Source organism: Canis aureus, chromosome 26 (assembly GCF_053574225.1).
Source record: "Canis aureus isolate CA01 chromosome 26, VMU_Caureus_v.1.0, whole genome shotgun sequence".
Taxonomy (NCBI): Eukaryota; Metazoa; Chordata; class Mammalia; order Carnivora; family Canidae; genus Canis; species Canis aureus.
The window spans coordinates 30,852,530-30,859,013 of NC_135636.1; the positions used below are offsets into that span (position 1 = coordinate 30,852,530).

General features: G+C 45.7%; 1 protein-coding gene across 1 annotated transcript in view; it reads right to left on the reverse strand.

Moving 5' to 3' along the window:
• Positions 1 to 6,484, reverse strand: part of LOC144298922 (uncharacterized) — an 87,760-nt gene that overhangs the window by 70,367 nt on the left and 10,909 nt on the right. The gene's annotated exons all lie outside the window — the stretch shown is intronic.

A 6,484-nucleotide genomic window follows, 5' to 3' on the forward strand; every position in this document is an offset into this window, starting at 1 on the left:
CTCTCTATGTCTATCATAAATAAATAAATAAATCTTTAAAAAAATAAATAAATAAAATAAAATAAAATAAAATAAAATTTAAAATATATATATTTAATGTGCCCTGAAATTGGTTCTATAGGGAAAAACACTTTGGTTACATAAACACAGTCCAGAGGATTCTAGAAGGAGTTCACAAGCTCTGGAATGAAAAGAAGTCCCAAAGCTAAGAAAAAAATGACATCAACGAATAGTGATACACTATAAGTGACAAAATATATTGGATTTGCTGCTAAACAAAACCCCATTCCATACATACAATGGTGTAAAAGAGAATTCGAGCACTGCATCCAAGTGAATAAAAGCAAGCCACAATGGAAAGATGTACTGGAGGAAATGCTACTGGTACCCATGGCAAAAGTAAATATATCAGCAAAATCCGGTACAAAGCTGCAAAACCCATCCTTGCTAAGATGCTGCGTGTCGTCACACATCCCACTAGGGGTCGCCCAAGGTCACCCAGAAAATTGGGGACAGAGGTCAATTCCCAGCCCAAGCGGCATTCTGTGATGCCAGCTGCCTGTAAACCTGCCAAGTTCCTCTCTTACTAAGCCGTTCAAGGGACCAGCAGCCCCAGGCCCACTGAGCCCTGAGGAGCTTAAATAAAGGGATTCTTCAGCATGAGGGGCCCAAGAGTCATACTCTGCAACATCTCCTTCCATGCACAACATGGGCACATTACACTGCAGCAGGAGAAAACACAAAATACATTTTTAGGAGGGGGAAAGAGGACGAAGAGCACATTATCTTCATTTTACAAGTGAAGAAATTGAGGCTCAAATGATTAAGCAACCTGCCCAGGGTCACACTGCTAGGGAACTTTGGAACCACAATTCACACCCAGATGGGTCAGACCCTTGTCACTTGGTTACTAATGGCCTCCTCAGATGGGCCTGGGAGAAGAGAAAAACTGGTAAGAAGGTTGTATGAAGGAGCCATCATGAAGGGATGGCTACTTCCTCCCCCAAGGCCCCTCCACGCCTTCCTCAATTGGTCCAAGAAGGCTGTCTGCTTCCCCTAGGAGCCATAACACTTGAGGATGGGGTCAAAGCCTTTTCTTGGAGATGCCTGGGTGGCACAGAGGTTTATTAGCACCTGCCTTCAGCCCAGGGCGTGATCCTGGAGACCCAGGATGGAGTCCCACATCGGGCTCCCTACAGGGAGCCTGCTTTTTTCTTTCTTTCTTTTTTTTTTTTAAGATTTTTATTTATTAGAGACAGAGAGAGAGAGAGAGAGGCAGAGACACAGGCAGAGGGAGAAGCAGGCTCCACGCAGGGAGCGCGACGTGGGCCTCAATCCTGGGTCTCCAGGATCACACCCCCGGCCAAAGGCGCGCTAAACGCTAAACCGCTGAGCCACCGGGGCTGCCCCAGGGAGCCTGCTTCTGCCTGTGTCTCTGCCTCTCTCTCTGTGTCTCTCATGAATGAATAAATTTAAAAAAAAAATTTTTTTTTAAAGCCTTTTCTTGGCTCCTCATCCTAGCAGAATCCCAGAGCTGCAGGGTAACTTTATTTACTCAGCCAGGGCTGCCCCCCACCACTCCAAAGGGCTCATCTTCAGTGCTCAAGGACCTGATTTCCTTCCTGTCCTGCCCGCTCCCCATTCCTCCCCTCAAGGCCTCCTGGATTTCCCAGCCGCTCCTCAAACCCTGTCAGTTCTACACCCAGAATCCCACTCAAGTCCCTACACTGTCCACTGTTCCCAGCCTGGCCTGGAACCCCTTTCTCAGGCCTCTGGACATCATGTGGACTACTGTGATAGTCTTTTGTTCTCATATTTTAAAACTAAAGTATGGGATCCCTGGGTGGCGCAGCAGTTTAGTGCCTGCCTTTGGCCCAGGGCGCGATCCTGGAGACCCGGGATCGAATCCCAAGTCGGGCTCCCGGTGCATGGAGCCTGCTCCTCCCTCTGCCTATGTCTCTGCCTCTCTCTTTCTCTGTGTGACTATCATAAATAAATAAAAAATAAAAAATAAAAATAAAACTAAAGTATGGGACGCCTGGCTGGCTCAGCGGTTAAGCGTCTACCTTTGGTTCAGGGCATGATCCTGCAGTCTTGGGATCAAGTCCCACATGGGGCTCCCACATGGGGCTCCCTGCAGGGAGCTCTCCCTGCTCTCCCTCTGCCTATGTCTCTGCCTCTGTCTCTCATGAATAAATAAATAAAATCCTAAAAAAAAGAAAAATGCATACATTTTAAGCATACTGGTTCATGAACTGCCCTATTCCAGCCTCTTAACTAGCCTTCCTGATTCTCCCTGACCTGCCTCTGATCCATCCTCCACAGGGTGGTTTCAGGTTGCTCTTTCCAAGTGTATCTGACCATGTCACTGGCCTGTCCAAAACCCTCCAGCAGCTCCCCATGATCTAAGGATAGAGATCCACAGAAATAGAACAGAAACACTCCTTGCCTTTGAGAGAGAAAAATATGAAGTCAGATGTAAATCTGCCCTTAAGAATTCACTTCAGCTAAAGGGAAACTGTTGGGCACAAGGTACTTGGACCTTAAAGGATTTTGTTTATTCAGATGCTGAGCCATAAAATGTCTCCATCTGGGATGACAAGAAAGTAAATTTACAACCCAATGAACAAAGAGCATAGTTAAACTGCCTATGTGAGCTGTTGGTCAACTTAAATGTATGAGAAAATTTAACCACTTGTTGCACGTTTCCCTTTATTGCTGCTTTGTTTGCAACCCTTTTTTTTTTTTTAAATAAAATTTACCCACTTTACACGAAAAATGCAATCAATGTTGGCAAAATTTTGCTCATTCCCGTTTCTGGGCCAGCCCACCTTCCCACCTGATCTACTTTTCATAGATTGCTTTTCCTTCTCTAGAGTTTTATGGGAAGAGGTCATAACAATATTCACGCTTCCATGTCTGGCTTCTTTCATATTTGTGGAATTCATTCGTATGATTGCATGTTATCTGTAGTTCTCCTTCATTGGTGATAGTAGTCCATCATACAAGTATAACACAATTTCTTTTCCTTTCGCCAGCTGATACCTATCCAGGCAGCTTACAGTTTGGGATCTATTATGAATAAGGCAGCTATGGACATTCAGGCACAAGTTTTTGTATGGACATATACTTTGTCCTCTACCAAAGAAATGACAGATTTCTCTGTGGTGCTTCCTGCTATTCCATGCAAAAATTAAGTATCCTCTTGCTATTGATTTAGCACAGAAGCCTGTCTTTCCCATATGAAACACACACACACATACACACACATGATTGGTGAAACACAGATCAGAAACCCGTAGGAAGTCATAAAATGTAACTAGTAAAGATTTATTTGATGGAACTTTCCCTTACTGTTTCCCAAGCATTAGGCAGAGCAAGAGCATAAGCTCTTTTGCCATTTATCTCTCATGGCAGGCTTGTAAGGAGATAGGGTAGTTATTTCCATTTCCCATATAGGAAGCTGGGTGCAGGGAGAGGAAGGGAATAACCCAAAATACACCCAGAAAGGGCCCACCAGGGCCAGGGTACATCCTAGATAGGACTTGAAAACTGACTCTACCACTTGGTAGAGACTCTCCTTAGGCCTCAGTTCAATGATTCACTCATCATCACAGATCTCTGAGACTCTTCTAGAAAGTCTTGGTTTCAAATATTCTGTTCCCTCAAATAATCAAAATGTCCAGGAAATGCCAACATTTCACCCAGCCACAGCAGCAAGTCAGAAGAAGAAGCCCAGCACACAAAGCCAGGTGGGAAGTTCTCTCATGCTTCTCTCTCTGACTGCTGCCCCACACAACTCTGAAGTTAGTCTGGGTTTAGGGAAATCTCTTGATGGGTTGGACCAAAGCAGACCACATGCCTGACCCTTGAGAAGTCAAAAAAACAAAGACAACTAAAGCAGCCATTAAATGGCTCTACAAAAGGCAGAGGGAGAATCTGATCGTGCTCAGAGAAGAAAGGGGTGAGGAGAGAGGGAAGGAGGAGACCAGAGCCAGGAGCAGGTGGTAGAGGGTTGGGTACTGCTGGGCCATGACAAATCTTCCAGTAGCCAGGGCACTGGAAGATGTCCAAGGATGGGGAACGTGGAAATCGGAGTCCTGTGTTGTGTCAAGTACACCTTCCCTCTTACCCTCTGACTGCAAACGACTTACTCCACATGTGTTAGCATGGCTTGCTGAGGGGTGGGAAGGTTGAGGGGAGACCCTGAGAGAGGTCAAGGGGAAAGGGACTGAAATGTGGAGACCACACAGAACCAGGCCATGCTTGTAGGCCAGCAGGCCCCAGAGCCCAACATAGTGCCAAACAGGCACGTCTAGCAATCTACAGGTATCCTGGGAAGGGCTGGAGGGGACTTCCCTGGAGTAGAGAACAGAATTCCAGCTGGTCTTATCAAGACCCTGGGTAGGCAGCCCCAGTGGTGCAGCAGTTTAGCACCGCCTGCAGCCCAAGGTATGATCCTGGAGACCTGGGATCGAGTCCCACGTCGGGCTCCCTGCATGGAGCCTGCTTCTCCCTGTCTGTGTCTCTGCGTGTCTCTCTCTCTCTCTCTCTCTCTCTGTCTCTCTCATGAATAAATAAATAAAATCTTAAAAAAAAAATCTTAAAAAAAAAAAACTGTTAAAAAAAAAAAGAAAGACCCCCTGGGTAGGAAGATCCAGCTGACACAGAACACCTGAGTGAGTCTGAAATGACTGAGAAAACAGACGCTGGAGGAACATCTGGGGACACACCTGGAGAGGCAGGGCAGCTGGCGTGAGATTAGTAAGTATGTGGATTTAGGAGTCAGTCTGTCTGGGTTTAAAATACTTGAAATAGGGGCAGCCCTGGTGGCTCAGCGGCTTAAGTGCCACCTCCAGCCTGGGGTGTGATCCTGGAGACCCGGGATGGAGTCCTGCATCGGGCTCCCTGCGAGGAGCCTGCTTCTCTCTCTGCCTCCCTCTCTGTGTCTGTCATGGATAAATAAATTTTTAAAATCTTAAAAAAAGAATACTCGAAATAAAGAGAAACACTGTATAGGGACAAAAGGGTCAATCCATCAGAAAGATAGAAACATTTTAAATGTATCTGTACCTGACAAAAGAGCACCAAAATATATGAGGTAAAAACTGAAAGGTTTTGAAGGGAAAGGTAGACAATTCAACAATCCACACTGCTCTTGCTGTTCCCCAAAGCTCATTTCTGTCTCAGGGTCTCTGCTCTTGATATGTCCCCTGCCCGCAATAGCCCTCTAAAGATCCACCCATGGCTGGAGTCTCTAATTCACTGAAGATTTCTAGTCCATGTCACCTCCTGAGGTGGCATTCCTCTAACCAACTTATCCACAGCAGCTCAACCTCTCACTCCCTATGCCAGTACTCTGATTTATTTTTCTTCTGAGCATTTATCTCAGAAGCATTTATCTTCTGACATCATCTGCCTATGGCCTGTTTCCCTTCATTTGAATGTAATCTCCCTGTGGTGAGGGTTTTGCTTAATATACTGCTTTTTATTCCCATTGCCTAGATGAGAACCTGGCACACAGAATGTGCTCAAGAAACATCTGTTGAAGTGGAAGACAAAGTTCAGTAATAGGACACACAGATAAATGGATCAGGGATTTGGTACAGGGATAAAGGGAACACCTCCAACCAAAGGGAGAAAGGTAGACTAGTTGACCCAGGGAGATGGCACCACTGGGAAGCCACATGAGAAAAAAATAAGGTTGAAGCAGGTGGATTTATGTCAAGTATGTAACATGACTCCTTTTAAAACTCTACTTTCAAAATGCAAAAACCCAGAAGAAAATGGAGAAGAGAAGAGGGAACCCACAGCGAAATTTTTGAGGCTGGAAAGAAACGGACAAGTACTATCAGACGGCAACACCACGCAGGCAATATGAAAAACTGACAGTTTCGCCTGATTTATACCGAAGAATCCTCAAAAGGCTCAGAAATTAGTGGTAGGAAAAACTGGTAGAAGAGGGTTTAAGAAACGGCTCAAAAACTCCAAAGAGTAGACACCTAGATCTCCTCCCTACATTACCCACCTTGTCCCCTCATGGAGGACAGACTCTGGCAGATCAGAAATGTTTTTTTAGGAGAGAGTAAAGAAGGTCCCTGGACAGGTGGACAGAGGGCACAGAAGATGGAGAAGGTACCAGCAACAGAGGGATTATACAAAAGTCCACATATTAACTGTTGAGGATGTCCAGAACCTCAGCCCTCTTGCTCCACCCAGCTCCTGGAACACTGCCAGAGAGGCACAGCGCTCACAGTACTAATAGGGAAACCTGCCCCTGGGCTTTCATGCCCCACTCAACAACCAGAACTCCCAGCAAAATGGCAAAAAGGGACCCTTCTCAAGGCATTCCATCAAGGAACTCCAGTCCACTAAGGATGAGAGGAGATTCTAGAACTTTCTACAGAAGAAAAAGTAGGTCATATGCACAGAATCAGTATTCAGAATGACTCAGGACTTCCCAATTGCAATACTGAAAGCTGAG